This window comes from Vidua macroura, chromosome 7, assembly GCF_024509145.1.
Source record: "Vidua macroura isolate BioBank_ID:100142 chromosome 7, ASM2450914v1, whole genome shotgun sequence".
Taxonomy (NCBI): domain Eukaryota; kingdom Metazoa; phylum Chordata; class Aves; order Passeriformes; family Viduidae; genus Vidua; species Vidua macroura.
The window spans coordinates 34,672,132-34,688,039 of NC_071577.1; the positions used below are offsets into that span (position 1 = coordinate 34,672,132).

Sequence of the window (15,908 nt, forward strand, 5' to 3'; positions counted from 1 at the left end):
TTTTAGTGGCTGTGCTGTGAAAAGTATCTAGACCATGTCCCTGCAACCACAGACATTTGAGTCTGTCATACAAAGCTGAGAGAATTGCAGACTGATACAGGGGTTTTGCACTACTTCATTTGAACTAACTTTTCATTGACCTTTGGCAGAGAAATCTCTTTAACTACAGCCTGGTCTTTTATTTCTTGGAGAGTTGGAATCAGAATTAATGAGTGTGTATTGAGGTGAGAAACCCTGGTGCCCTTTTTCTTGGAAACATGCTCCCCTCTCTACTTACCATTACAGGGTGGTTATTAGGAGAAGCACACCAGCACTACAGAAATAAAGAACAAAGCAGATACTCTCTCCCTTGCTTTCTTTTGGACAAGAAATTTTCAGTTTTATCCTAGTCTGGGGTTTCCTTTTTTTGCCCTTTTATTACAAAGAGGAGTATATTCAAACATATTCCCTAAGACCAAAATATACAAGGTTTTAGTTACCATGTTTAAACATGGCTTGGGAGACTTTTCTGCCCTTTTGCTGTACAAATGATGCCCTCTCTCCCCTTTCTGAACTCCTCTATGAAGGCCTTTGCTATTCAAGGCCATGAAAAACAGAGTGGGAGATATTTTCAACCTCACCAGAGTGCTGTGGCTGTTGTGCAAGAGCTCTGCCGTTTCCTGCTGCCCATTGCTGTGTTGTAGGTGTGCCCCAGACGCTCAATCAGACACGTCCATTACAACTGCTGAGTCAACAGAGTCGGGAGGCAGAGGGTGGCTGTGTCATACTAAATAGTTTTCTTTGCAGATCTTTTCCTTCCTGAGTCTCTTTGTTCCCCTGATCTTATCGATTGTATTGGCTCTGCTAATTTAGCAGTCCTTTGGGCTGATGATCATAATTACAACACACAGCACAGCTTGAGTAAACAGGTCCATTGCAGCCCTAACGTTTTTGGCTGCCCAATGGCAAATAAACACGTTTGGCAAGAAGTGCTTCTTCTCTAATGACTTTCACTGGTTGCTACAGAGCTCGAGGAGCTGGTGCAGTGTTATGCAGAAAAGGGGAGTTATTCTGTATAAAGTTCAACTCTATACACTTTTCCATGTAGCTCGAAAACTGTTGTAAGACTGAGTTCTTTTGAAGCAGATAGGCATTGACAGGATTCAAGATGATTTTTATTATGCCTACCTAAGTACAATCTTTCTATTGTTAATAATGAGGTAAATATTTATGCTTGATTTTATTTCGACAGCTATCTCAGAGTAGATGTGTCATACAGTTGGCAGAGTAGATTTTAAATTAACATGTTTGCTTTAAAGTTCAGTGGTAAAATGTAACTGCAGAGCAGAAAGTTGCATATATTATAGACAGTAATTGGAAATAATTATAAAATTCTCTGCTAGAAAATTGTGATGAAAGAACACTTAGATGAATGACAAATGAGCTGTTCAAAGTTCCAGTGATGACAAAGGTAAGGCTGTGTGGGCAAGGTTAATTCTCTTCCTTTGTGCACGTGCACTGCAAGTACTAATGATCCCCCCTTGCACCTTGAAAGTTTTCAGCTGCAATCAGTGGGCAAGCCCCACATTGTTTTTTATTTTATGCCTACTCTTGAAGGTGTAAAACCCAGTACCATTAATTGCAGTTGGGGTTATGCTGTGCCCTGGTGCAGGCACTCAGATTTTCTTCATTAACCCAACACAACAACAGAATCTGGACCCTAAGCAAAAGCCCTTATTTTCATCATTATATATTCCTATCCCAGTCACTCTTCCCTTAATTCTACCTGCAAGGTAGAATAAATAATTCTGCTTTGCAAAATAAATGTTGTGAACTGGGGGGATTTGTGTTTTCCCTTCCTGGCATGGCATTGCAGCCCCTGCCAGGGGCAGTTTGCTGGCGGTGGCCAGGGTGCTCAACAGGTGAAGCTCTTGGTCCTGGCACCCAGGTGACCCACCCAAGTGAGACTGATGCCCGCCAGCTGCTGCCCATCTGCCAGGTGGCTGAAGTTTTGATGACAAAACCCACCTTGGATCCAGGGATTCAAGCCTTTAGAATTCCAGATGAAGTCCACAGGGACTTTACAGAATCAGACAAAATTACCTCCTGAATTATCCTTTAAATTAATTTAGAACTAACATACATTCAGTTCTGAAGTAGGACAGGTACTTGTAGGCAAGTATTTGAAAGGAATTTAGTGATCCAAGATATGTCTTTAGGATGCAGCAAGAAGGAGTGATCAGTGTTGGGAAACAACTGATGTGATCAGTTTTAGCGGCATATTTTTCTGTCAGTTTTATCCATGCAGCTCTTTGGATAAAATAGATTTAGTGGGAGTTCTGGGCATACTGTGATTCATCTGGCTGGAGCACTTAAACATGTCTTAGCCATTTGTTTTTAGTTTAAACAGCATTTAAACTCAATCTTTTAAGTAGGTACAGACATTATTTGTACATTATTTAATCCTATGCAAAAATTTCTTTGGTTTATTGCTAGCTGTGATACCCAAATCAGTTTGCTGCCAGAACATCAAGTACTGTTTGATCTAATACAGCTTTATTGGATGAAGATTATACTGTAAGTTAGGTTTACTTGTGAAAGCCTTTCTTTCCTGTAGACAAATATTTAATATCTTCACTCACTTGTAAAGCTCACTTTACAAGAGAAGTACTTCAGAGAAGAATCACCCGCAACGTGACTTTACCTGCAAGTAAAGTGCCGAACTAGAAACTGTAAGAAAATGAACAGAAATAAATAGTGTTGTCTCTTGGGTGTGATTCTAAGACAAGTGCCAAGCTGGGAAAGTCCATTTCTGGCCAGCTTTTGTTTTATTGGGATGTGACTGTCGAGCTTTTGCCCCTGCTGAAGCCTGCAATTAGGTCAGAGGGATTTTCCATCTCCTTGGCCTTCACTTGGTTTGTGGACTGTCGTGGTACAGTCTGAAATGCAACAAACTGGTTAAGGAATTGTTGGGCCACAGTAAGCTCCATATTTTCCAGTTAACCTTTTACTAAGTGCAAATCTGCTTCTGGGATGATGGCCCTTGAGTATTGATTAGCTGTTATTGATCACTGTATTTTGAGGAAGAGTTCCTTTCTGTTTTTTTTGGGCTGAGTAGCCTGCCTTTGTGAGCTAGTCCTTTGCAGAAGAAGAATCTGTGAGATTGTGACATATATAGGAGCAAAAAGAAGAAGTGTTTCAAGAATGTCCTGCTGTGGCATTATCTCCCCTGCAGAAGACAGCAGCTGAATTTGCACTCTGTCAGGGAGCTGAGAAGTCAGGCTCTTTCATATGACCCACAAGAATTTCCAGAACAGTCTGAAGAGCAGAAGGTGATTTTTTTTTTTTTTTTTGATTCTTTTTACCTGGATGACAGGATGCAGACAGCCCAGCACAGATTTAGGTTTATGTGGACACATTCCCAGGCAGCCAGGTGCAGCCTTTGTTTTTAGCCCTTCCTCCTATTTGCACTCCTACACGTTTAAATGAGCAATGCATGCCTGACTTAGGAGTAGCAGAGAAGCTACCTGATATAAATGAGTTTTCCTCTCTCCTTCCTGCCTGGAGAAATCTAAATGAAGGATCATCTTTGTTATTATGAGACAAGATGTGCCTGGTTGTTCTGCAGGATTATTTATGAAGTGAATGCCAACAGGAGAGTTAGCTCTCTGAGGATCAGTGCTCAGGTCTGAGCTACTACCTTCGGCACAGTAATAACATCACTGTCAAAAAGTGGAGTTTTTTTTTCCCCTTCAACCTACAAATTTCTTATAGCATATCTTTTCTATTATTTAAATTTTGGTATGATAAAACTCAACTGTGCAATGTTCCTTGTGATTAGGCCCTTAAATGCTTGGCAGTTCAACTTTAAACTCTGGGAAAAATGTAGGCATCAAAACATTTTCATAGAGGGAAGGAAGGTTTTTGAATATTAAAGCTGTGTTGAATCTGTAGTCGCTGTTACGCATTGCAGGGAAGCTCTGGGATGCTGTGCAATACAGTTCAAGGAAGAGTTCTCAGAATTATTGATATTCAGACCAATAAATGTCTGACATTTACCCCTTGAGAGGATGGTGACTCTTCACCTTCGAGGAATGCTGCAGCTGGAAACCTTATGCAACCACTTCTCACAGAGAAGATAATTGAGTCACATTAACTTCAAAGGTATCACTCGCATAAGAAAATGAGATTTAGTGCAAGGTTTATAAATATGCTATAATTAGACCATTAATTGTGTCATCTTTTTTGGCACAGCAGTTGACATTGCCTGTTCCTGTAAGTATGTATTATTTCATAGTTTGATTTTAACAATTGTTTTGCCTCACACTGAGGAAGTTTGACATCTGCAATGCTGACGATGTGGAAATAAGGCAAATCTAAGAAGACATGGGTTGTGCATGGTAGTTAATTACCAGATGTTTTTTTAGTTCCTTGTTGCAAAAACCCACTTCTAACAATTATTAAAATTGTGTATTTCCACTGACTAAAAGATTTGCTGGATGCCAAATGGATATTAGATCAATTTCCTATTAAATGAAGAAGAATGAATCTGAGTATACAATGAGACTTGTGAGCAGAAGGGTTTATTTTTAGATTATACATTTAAAGCTAAACAGTATCTTTAAGTCCAAAAGGAATGTGCCATTTCTTTCATTACTTTTTTACACTTGATTTCTTTTGGCAGGTTAAGACAGCAACTTTACATGAAATGGATGATTGGTTGGGAGATTGTGAATCCTGGTTTCCAGGTTATTTCTTTTCTAATAAATCATTTATAGAAAAAGTGGTCTTCTGAAGTTGTCTCATTAGTCTTCATTTTTTCTGTCTTTTCTTGATTTTCTTTTAAAAAGACTCGGGTTAAATAACCACCATCCTCTTTCAAATTTATGGGTGCAACTAACCCCTCAAAACAAAAAAAATGGCCCCTCTTTGATCATTGCTGTGGTTAAGAATTTAGATTTCACTATGAATATAATACTGAAATCCTTTTTTTCTGAACCTAGAGGTAAGTCCCTGCCCCTTATTAAGGTCCCTTTTTGCCTCCCTCAGTACCCAGGGCATTCATCAGTGGCTGTGCAGAGGTCCTGGCCTCTGCAGTGGCTGCTGCAGCCTGTGCTGCAGTGATCCCAGGCTGGGAAATGCTCCCTGGAGCTTGTCAGATCTGGAAATAATTTACTGTGCTGAGGGTCAAAATGCCTTCTCACTGCCACTATGGTTGTGAGCACAAATGAAATTTTAAAACTACCTTTGTTCTGCTTTCCTTAGTAGAGGCACTGGAATCCAGCCACCTCAGGCCCTAGCCCAGCGTGTTTGCCATTTAGAAAGCCATGTAGGGTTTTTCCTTTCGTTCATTTTGCTGCCAGGAATCAAATATTTTATCATTTACAAGGATCCTTGTCAGATTTCTACATGGATGAGAAGACATCAATCAAATTATGGGCACTTGCTGGCAATTATATGGACTTGATCTGCCTGCTAAGAGGAGCATGAAAGAATTTAGAGTAACTTTTAATGGCTCAGAAAAAAATTTCTCTTTTGGTCATCTCCACATGAAAATGTTAGTGTCTGGATTCAGGCAAACTGAATAGCTTGTGACTTCCTCTTTCCATTCCCTTTCTCCTCACTGTATTTGCTCTTAAAACTGAAGGAATGAAATGTGCATGAGTCTCAGATTTTCTCTAAAACTTCAGTCCATTTAAACCAAGGTGCCCTTTGTAGGATCTGGGGGAGCTCTGAGTTTTCTCTGATTTATTTTCATTTGGGCTCATGTAGTTCTAGATACAAGACTAAAAAGAAAAATGTTTTGAATTCCTTTGGCACTGTTGTATTATAGCCAAAAATGATGTGAAGTGAAAGAGAAGTTGGTGGCTTGTTGTGGATCACTCCTTTCAAACTGTAATAGTTTGTTATCACTGTCTTACTCCCTTGCCAAGATGAAGCCAATCAGACCCCATTGCTGGCTACAGGGTTTCAGAGAGGACCATAGGAGACACAGAATGGTGGAGACTGCTCTAAATTTTGTCTGGCAGTTGGCAGTGTTTGAAGGTATAAAAGCAATTTGGGGCTTCCTGCAGCTGCTGGCTGCCTGAAGTGTTAGATGGGAAAAGTATTTATCAAGGAACAAATATTTTTTAACTGAATCAACATCTCAGAAAACAGAAAGTTGGTCATGAAGGATTTCTGAAGACTAGGAATAAGTTTCAGGGAGTCATGGACGAATGAAGTCTTCTACAAAAAATGTCTGACATGGTAAAGAAAGCCATTATTTCTCTAGAGCAGCTGGGAACAACCCACCTTATCTGATTTCCTTTGGGGACTTTTATGAGCAATTATTTTATTCCAGGTATGAAATTCCTCATCAGTTGCTGCTGAGATTTAAACATATAGTTAAGTTTCTCTCATTCATGTTTGAATGAATGATAGCATTGACCCCGTTCTTGCTTTATTGATAGATAAAGCTTTTTACAGCTTTGATTTGCTCATGAAAGGCAGGGTCTAGATGTTCCTCTAACAGGATGGAGTCAGATCCACTGCTGATAACTGTAGAATAACAGAATGGTTTGGGTTGGAAGGCACTTTAAAGACTTTCTCATTCCCCAGGCAGGGACACCTTCCACTGTCCCAGTCCCCAAGCCCCATCCAACCTGGCCTCGGACACTTCCAGGGATGGGGCAGCCACAGCTTCTCTGGGCAACCTCTGCTGGGACCTCACCACCCTGACAGGGAAGAATCTATCCTAATCTCTAATCTAATCCTGCCCTCTGTCAGTTTACTTCCATTCCCCCTTGTCCTTCAATTCAGCCAGGGATGTGGCACTAGAGCTGTGCTATGCCCTTCATATCCTGGAAGAACATGAGGATTTACATGAATTTCTCTATCTTGTGTAAAGCACACTGGCACCAGTAGCATTGGTTCACCTCTTCAGATGCTTTGCCCAAAAGATGCAGCTATGCTTTGGTGGGTCTTTGTTCAGAAGCTACCTTAGTGTGTGTGTTACAAATGTCATTTAACTTCAGAGAAGGAAGTTAAATCTACTCAGTAAAGGTAAATGCACAAGTACAGCACAAAAGCTGAGCAAATGTATCATTTCCCCACTTCTTTACATCCAGTTAAAATATTTTGGTATTGCATCTTTCATTAAATGTTGTTTAAATCATCTTTTTACCATGTAAGTTTTTACAGTAATGAGTTTTAGAAGGTTGCAGGGAGACTGCAGAAAGGGAATTTTCTGCCCTTCAGACTGGTGAGGAAAGCCTTGTGCTGCATAAACAGGAAAGGGAATTAAGCCATGTCCCAGAGCTGATCCCAAATAAATGAAGTTGCTCCTGTATGGTGTGGCTTACCTGCCCACACTGCAAAATGAAACCTTGGCTTCCTCCTACAAGGCAGTGAAATCCTCACACCTTACACAGAGCACATCAGTTACCAGCAACAGCTCAGTTACATGAAACAGAAGTGGGGGGGGGGGGGGGAATCTCCCTTAGTTTGGAACTTTGAGAGAAGTCTAAACCTTTTTCACTTGGGGTAGTGTTGTATTTTTTGTGCTTGTGTTTTCTGGTCCTTAGCACAAGTGATGTCTTACTGACTGACCAGGGATATTCTGTCTCATATTCTGTCTTTGTTGATGGCAGTGGAGATATTATTCAGAGAGTGCACAAGTGCCCTGCCCTCCTATGTGATCATTCCTCTCCTAATTCCCCAAAACAAATGAATTATGAACATGATTTTTAAAACATGATTTTTAACTGAAAGTAGATGATTCTGCTATAAAATATCACTTTAATATTGCATTCATATTTGCAATGCCATCCATTTTCACCCCAAATAAATAAAATCTGTTCACATGGGAATTGTAAATATTGGGGGTTTGTGGTGACCCACAAAAAAGCGACAACCAACATCCACAGTTCGTGATTGCTCATAATAATTTCATTTAAGTATACCTTTGTAGTAACTGCTGTTAACATTTGTATTCTGAAAAATATCGTGTCATGGGTGATACATTAGATGAAAGCTATCACCTGTCATAGAGGTGGGAGATATGGGTTCTGTTGACTCTCAGGATGCTGCTGCAGAGCTTAGAGACCTATGCTTGACTAGGAAAACCCCAAACTGTAGGTAGTTTAATATTATTTTTAGTTAGCACAGATTGCAACTGGTGAGCTACCATTAGTTGTCATGGGCTCACTGATGAATTCATGTCCTTTTAAATTATTTTTGAATGCATGTGTGCCTACAGGCTCTAACAGGCTCCTTCAAGCAATATAAATGAATAAATCAGCAAGAGGTACCCACCAAACTATTACACCAGGGGGTGTAAATGGTTTAGAAAGGAAGCACTTACTTCATAGCAAATATTTGTCTTAAGCTGCTTATAACTTCTGAACAACTGACTCTCCAGCTGCTGTTAAAATGCTTATTTTTGTGTTGTAGACAAGGCATAGGTATCTGTGAGAAAACTGAGATGTATGTGGAGAAGAGCTTGTGACCCCTGTGAGTTAAAAATGAAGTTTGGGATGGGAAACAAAGAGAGACATTTTAATCATGGTTGCTGCTAGGGGATTTCCACCCCCCCCTTTTAAAAAAAATCTGAGTAGTGGGGAGAAAAATGACATGATGACAGTTAATTATAACTAATCCTGCAGAGCTTCAACACAGACTAATATAAAGTTCAGAGAGTTCCACTAGCAGTTAGTTATATCCTTAGGAAGCAATGAAATTTTGCCTAAAATTTTTGTTTCTTGGCATCTGAAAAAAACCTCACATTGTGCAGTAAATTTGCCTGATATGATGCTGAAAACCAAGGATATAGTGAAAGAAGAGTTATTTCAGCATATGTATGTAGGTTCCAGGACTACAAAGTGTCTTTTAAAATAGTTTTTGTTAAAAAAAAATAAAAATAGAGAAATGTTATTTAAAAATGAGACTTAGTAAGACCATGGATTAAATGAACTGTTTCAATTTCTACAGGCATCCAAAGTGGAAAAGAAATAACTGCAAAGCAGAGAAAGAAAAACTAGGTAAGGATTTCAGAGATAGGAAAACATTAATAAAGTTAGTAGCTGTTACCTTAATCAGTCAGTAATATTAAGGCATTCAGCAGCTCGTGATCTTTGCCTTTAGGAGGCTTTGGGTCCATTATTCCCCATCCTGTTGCTCCTCCTGGATGTGGTGCATAGGATGGCTTTGTGGGAGATGACTTGTTCTGGAAAAAAAAGAGGAACAAATACACTGAACTAAGTCCTAAATGCTGTTAGGAGGCTGCAGTGTTTTTCTGGCAGGACAGCCTGGTTGGGAAATGATGTGCACAGTAAGCAAGCCTTCAGGAGAAATGAACCTAAACCCCTGGCTTCCCTGGAAGTGTCAGACAAATTCACTATCACCCTTAAATACAGAGGAAGAAAAATGTAGGGGATGATTTTTCAAACCTTCCTTAAAAAATGTATCAAACATAGTTTCAAATGTTTTGTGGCTGTTCTTGAACTCTAGTTGAGCTCTTTTCTACATATATCCCACTTACACAGATATGAATGAGTTTGAATTGAATCTTTACTATTGAATTGAATCCTTACTGCTGGAAACTGGTTAAATGTGTTATTTTCTATTAAAATTGCAGAAAAGTGCAATTCTAGAAGGCTATGAAAAGCTTGATAAGGTGATGGAAAATTGTGTATAATGCATTTATTGTGCTTGCATGTATAGACAGAGAGGACTTATGCTCAGGTATTCTAAGTGCTTTTCAAAGGTACACAAGGTGCATACAAATTCTGGAGAGTGCTGTGATGTTTAGTCATTAAACAGTAGCCCCTGGAGAAGGAAAGGGACCTGGTGAGAAGGAAAGGCTCTGAGCTGAGTTGAACATCCCTCTCATCTTTGGTTCTTTAGGCAAAAAGTGATGACTGCTTTCTAGTACAACAGAAATCAGAGAAACCTGAAAAATGTGGCTGAATATTAATCTGTTGGCTGAATTCCTGTTTCTTCTTTCATCCAATTTCTGTTCTGTAATTTAAATTTTTTTTGTCTTAAAAATTGCTGCGATTTCTCGAGTGAACATTTTCCTATTTCATGGTTTTTTTTTTTTTTCATGCTTGACAGGGAATTAACAGCAGTCAATTGAAATAATAAATTTCATCAAGGTAAATGTTTAAGGCCAGGCTGGATGGAGCTCTGAGTAACCTGGTTTAGTGGAAGGTATTGCTGTCCATGGCAGGGGTTGGAACAAGATGATCTGTAAGTTACTTTTCAACTCAGGCCGTTCTAATACCACAAATCTGTAGTATTATCAAGGCAGATTTTTTTTCAGTGTTAGAAGTACTTATGTGTATTGGCTTTGTAAAACATTCCTGAGATAAAAGCAGCCAAATCCACAAAAGTATGATAGGAAGTGAAAGCCATTCATTATGAGAGTGGCTGAGGCAAACCAGATTTCTGCAGACATGCAAAAAGTGCTTACCACCACTGGCATGTTTGGAGGGACCATTCCTCTCTTCAGTGGATCCCCAGAAGAATGCAACAGGATCCAACCTCCTTGAGACAAAATCCTTTTTGGGAACCTCCTGTGCTGGTGTGTATCTGCAGAGCCCAAGGCGTGACTAAGGATGATAGGCAATAACTAAGCAGCATGTTAAAAATAGCAAGTCAATTTAAAATCAGCATCAGAATGCCATTATTGATTGTGTAGAGCAAATCCCCTACCTTGTACTCAACACTTAATTAAAGCACTAACAGAACAGAACAGAAGCACTAACAGATAGAAAAAGATAACCTGAAAGCAAAATCATAATGATTAGAAAATATCTTTAATTTTAGTGTTCTGCTCCATAGTCATCGACAGATTTCAAATCTAATTACTAGTCACTAGCATGAGCCTTCTTTATCTCTTGTTATCACTTTTTCTACTAAATAAGCAGTGTATTGGGACAAAAAAACCTTAACACTTGACAGGTTCCCAGCTGCTAAATTATTGCCAGTTACTATTTGCAGGGAGACCCTTCTTTGAGTAGGTGCTTGCTGCTCTTTCTGTAAAGCAAGACTCCAATCAGGAAAGGTTAATAGCTTGTGAAGAGCCTCCATCGCAGCTTTTCTTGCCCTGCCATGGCTGGTGAATAGGTGGCAGATGCATTGCTTCATGCTGCACCCTACTCATGTTTTTCTTTAACCTGCACACCAGGGTACTTAAAAAGGACTTTCTCTTACTCACAAATACAACTGTTGTGTTTCCTCAGACATTAACAAGGGTATCACAGTTTTAAGCTCTGGGGGCTCTAGCCAGCAAGATAATTGGTCTTTTGTAGGAGTTCTGCTCTGTGCTTTAATTTGTAGTGATTATTTATTTGATAAGTGTTCCTCCATCTTCAACCCTTCACTGGCACCAAAAGGTCTGATCCTCATTCTCAAAAATAACACTCAACATGATCTTGATATTTGAACAGGACAAATGATTCCAATTTGCACCCTCTACTACCTGTGCCTTGAACTATGGTATATAGTAAGGTCATGTAAAAAGGAGCTTTGTGTCCCTTGAGAAACACTTGCCACCATTTGTGGGACAGTTGGGTGGAGAATAATAGGAAGGGACAGATGGGCTGTGGGGAAGAGGGGCTGATCAGACCTGCAGGTCTGTGCTGCAGGGAGGATTGATTTCAAACCCTGGCTCAGAAGTTATTTCAGGTTCAGGCAGGGATGCACGCTGGGATTTGGGTATTGTACTCACTAATGGGTGGTGGGTTGGGATCCAGCATTAACACTGGCTGGATCTATTCACAGAGGTGTGCTCTAACTAGAATGCTGGTAAAGATAAATATCCTGCTGGAATGAATTTCTTCTGTTGCTAAAGAAGTCATCATCTAAGGATATGATCACAACAGGGCTGCCATCAATTATGCTGGTGTCTTGATAACTCCATAATTAAAAATAAATTATGCTTGGTCCTTAATAGGACTAGTATTAAACTGAATGCCTGTTTAATCTCTGTTAAATCTGCCACAAAGAAATGACACCATGAGAAGTGTGAATGAATGATATCCTTTTTTTCCCCTTCCCTGATTCTAATTACACATGATGGCACTTGTAGTGTCCCTTGTGAATGCATAAAATTGGTGCAGCAGGGGAAATCCAAGCTTCCCTGTGCTGCAGTCTGTTCATTAGCATTGATTTCTGAGGCACTGCCCCTAAGGAGGAGAGGATAATTTCTTTTTTCAGTTTCTCATGATCCCAGCTGGTAATAGACTATTAAAAATAACTTCTAAACCTCAGTGTAAGTTCTGGAACAGTGAGAGATGTACAAAACTCCTCATAACCCTCCTTTCCATGCAGCATTAATGCCCAACTAACCACTCCTACTTTGTCCCTGGCCTGCATGTAACACTTACCTGAAGCTGTGCCTTTGGGCTGCAAACCCATTGTGTCAGCCTTTCATTATCTGCTTGGCTTTCTGCTGCTTTTCCATGGTGCTATATGAAAACTGATACAACATTCCACATGGAAAAAGCTGTCATTTATTTGGTTAAGTTATGAACATCCTGGTAAAGATCACAGAGTTCAGATTTCTTCTCCTGAGTTATACTAGCTTTTGTGGTACAGTGTAAAAACATCACTGTGACCACACTTACAGAGTCTTATAAGTCTATATAAGAAAAATAGAAACCCAATCTATTAATCTAACTGGCTTTGCTCTGATTTGTAAAGTCCCTTCTATTAACTTGGGGCATAGGAATAAATGCTGAGTATTGATGAAAAGAGTCCCTATTTCTTGAGTTCCACATTAATTATTATTGCAAAAATTACACCCGAGACACTTTCCCTAAGTTTTTTTTTTAATCTTCCTCTTTTGAAAAAAAATGGCCATCTAAAGAAAGAATAAAATTGAAGTCCAACTAGCTTCAGTAACAAATCATAGTGTGCATATTAATGATAAAGACTGAGAGAACAAATCATAGGTGAGCCCTAATTTCGACAGGTCTTCATTCACATTACTCTAGTAACTACTTTTAGATAACATAAAAAGTGAATTATGGAAGTATTAAGAAAGACTTCCTAACAAATGCAGAATATATTGATAGGGACATTCTGTACCAGTTTGCTCACTGTCCATTAACACTGTAGTGGGTGGCTTGTACCGTTTTGCTCTGAATCTTTGCTCCCTAAGAAACAGACAAAAACTTGGCACTGTGTTTTTATGCAAGATCACCTCTTTGTTTTTAAGCCTGGAGTGCCATGTTTTGAAACTGCTCTCTATTCCTGCATAAGCTGTATTCCAGATGCTGTGCAGGCAGGTTGGTTCAGGTCCCCACGGTACCAAGTACAGGAGGGGGTGGCTGCTTTGCCCATCTTGCTGAAGATGGACCTGCCTGTAGTCTGTGGCTTTCTGCCCAGCTCTGCTGGAACTGGCTGTTGCATCGCAAGCCTTGCCAAAATTTTTCACAATAACAAGCTCCAATCTACATAACACCTGGCCTGTACAAACCAGGTCATTATGAACTTGATCCAAGCTGTCATTCAAGCAGCTTTGTTATTCCCTTCTTAGGCTGGGCCAGTCATCCATAAGCAAGAGCTGGCTTAAATCTTCCAGGCCTCACAGCACTTGGGTACCAGTTTTCTTTATTTGAGTCCCACCAAGCAGGAGAGAGCCATGTAACAAGAGGATCACAAGCAGGAGAAACACAAAGAAACAATGAGTGATCTGGGCTGAAACCCAACCTAACAGGTTACTCTGAGTTCCAAGCTCTTTCCACTCTATTTTTGTGCTTTTGCTTTCCTGTTGCTTCTTCTTGGTCTCATCCTTCAGCCTTTCTATTGAAATTGAAAAAAAGCAGGCTTAATGTATTTCCTGCACATTCACTCTGTATTAATTTCCTATACATCTCTTAGTTATATAGAGTCATCCATGACCATTTTGAGAAAAGAGAAAGTCCCGAGGAAGAGAATCAAAGCCAAAATGTGGCTGATCAGGGGAGCTGGCACTCAGCTGGCTGGAGAACTGTGAGGATTCTCTTACCCTCTTGTGCTGCCTTTTCATTAGTGCTACTGCAGGGAGGAGTTCAGGCTCCCATACCCAGCTGCTGGATTAGCTGCATTAATGCAAACTCTGCATTGGCAAATTAAGCTAAGAATTGCAGCACTGCAGTTCCCCATATGCCCCAACTCCAGATTAAGCATGAGGGGCAAAATGGGGCTATTTTTAGCAGACAACATCACAAGGGCTGTGAGGAGGCAAAGAGAGTGTAACTGCCTGTAGTCCAGAGCCAGTCAGGAAAAAGGAAGTGTCACTTGCAAAAAACTCCTGACATTTCAAGAGGTGTCTTCCATTCTGTATCAGGCAAAAATGAGACCTTTAAAGTTTTTTCAATGGAAAAAAGAGAGCAGTGAAGCTGGGCTGGTGCAGCCCTGGTGGGTGCCCTCTGCCACTCTCTCTTGGGGGTAGGGCTCTCTGACCTGGGAAAGAGCCAAGAAAAAAATCTTCTTAAAACCAATCCTCTTTGGCCAAGTGTTTCCACTTTGACAAATACAAATTTTCTCACAAAACTTTGTTTGGAACACTCCTGACCAGCAGTGTGCAATCTCTGGTGAACTGTCCTTCCCCAGCAAATGTCCAGGATTTTATAATTCATGAGAGCAATGGGACAGGCTGAACCTGGAGCCGGGAAGTTTGTGTTTCAACCTCTGATCAGGATTTCATACCTTATGATATGTATCGTCCATCTCTCTGCCTTAATTTCTACTCTTCTGTCTCCCATCTTTGTAAGGTAGAACTCTCTGAAAGTGGAAACACTGTTTTTTTTAAAACAGCATCTACTACACGAAGTTATGGTTTCATTTTGAGTTTGTACATGATGTCAACAATTCTTGCATGAAGATTTGATATTTCTGTAAACAGAAAATAAACCAAGGATCATAGATGATGCAACCATGTCCATTTAAAATACTATATATGTTGTTCTTATTAAATGGAAAATGTCCAAGTGAAACTTGACATTTTCAAAACCTGAGTAAACCTCCCTCAGGTTCTTTAACACACAAGGGATGTTCTGTTCTTTAACAGAAATAAGAACTGTGTGAAAAGCAGGAATAGATACTGTAGTAATTTCGTTGTGCACACACAGTCACCTCTTTCTGTCTGAGTTAGATATAGGCATTAATTTTTTCCTGAATAACACCTAAACTTAATGACTGTCAAAAAAAAAAAAAAAAAAAGTTCTGCAGAATAATACCTATTTGAATTTTTAAATAGTGCAGATAGAGTAAACTGAGATAATTCACTTCATGTATTTAAAAAGTGATGGATTCAGTATCCTCCCTGCAATCAATAAATGTTCTCTCTTTAATCGAGGACTTCTGCCAGTTTGGTGATCTCTTGCACTAATTACTTCCCTCAAAAATATGACTTAGATGAATTTGAAACTAAATGGACCAGTGTTCCTTGGGCAGAGATGGTGATTCTGTGTTCAGTTGTTGGCCCTTCATTTCAGGATGGACATTGAGGGGCTGGAGCGTGTCCAGGGAAGGGAACGGACGTGGGAAAGGCTCTGCAGCACAAGTGTGATGAGCAGCACAAGTGTGATAAGCAGCACAAGTGTGATGAGCAGTACAAGTGTGATGAGCAGCACAAGTGTGATGAGCAGCACAAGTGTGATAAGCAGCACAAGTGTGATGAGCAGCACAAGTGTGATGAGCAGCACAAGTGTGATGAGCAGCAGCTGAGGGAGCTGCGAGGGCTCAGCCTGGAGTAAAGGAGGCTCGGGGGGACCTTCTCAGCCCCTACAACTCCCACCTGGTGCAGCCAGGTGTGGGTTGGGCTCTGCTCCTGGGTAACAAGTGGCAAGACAAGAGAACATGGTTTTAAGCCGTGGCAGAGGACCTTTAGGTTGGGTATTTGGAGGAGTTTCTTCACAGGAAGGTTGATTAGACATTGGAACGGGCTGCCCGGAGAG

General features: G+C 40.2%; 1 long non-coding RNA gene across 2 annotated transcripts; it reads right to left on the bottom strand.

The window, feature by feature from the left end:
- Positions 1–2,513: 2,513 nt before the first annotated feature.
- Positions 2,514–15,903, bottom strand: LOC128810040 (uncharacterized). 2 transcript variants are annotated; one of them, XR_008437911.1, is made up of 6 exons: positions 15,749–15,903; positions 14,659–14,844; positions 12,351–12,442; positions 10,433–10,571; positions 9,049–9,184; positions 2,514–2,918 (listed from the first exon to the last, which is right to left on the bottom strand). It is a non-coding gene; the product is annotated as an uncharacterized LOC128810040 (long non-coding RNA). The 2 variants fall into 2 exon arrangements; XR_008437910.1 differs by lacking the exons at positions 14,659–14,844; positions 15,749–15,903 and having other exon boundaries at positions 12,351–14,077.
- Positions 15,904–15,908: the final 5 nt, after the last annotated feature.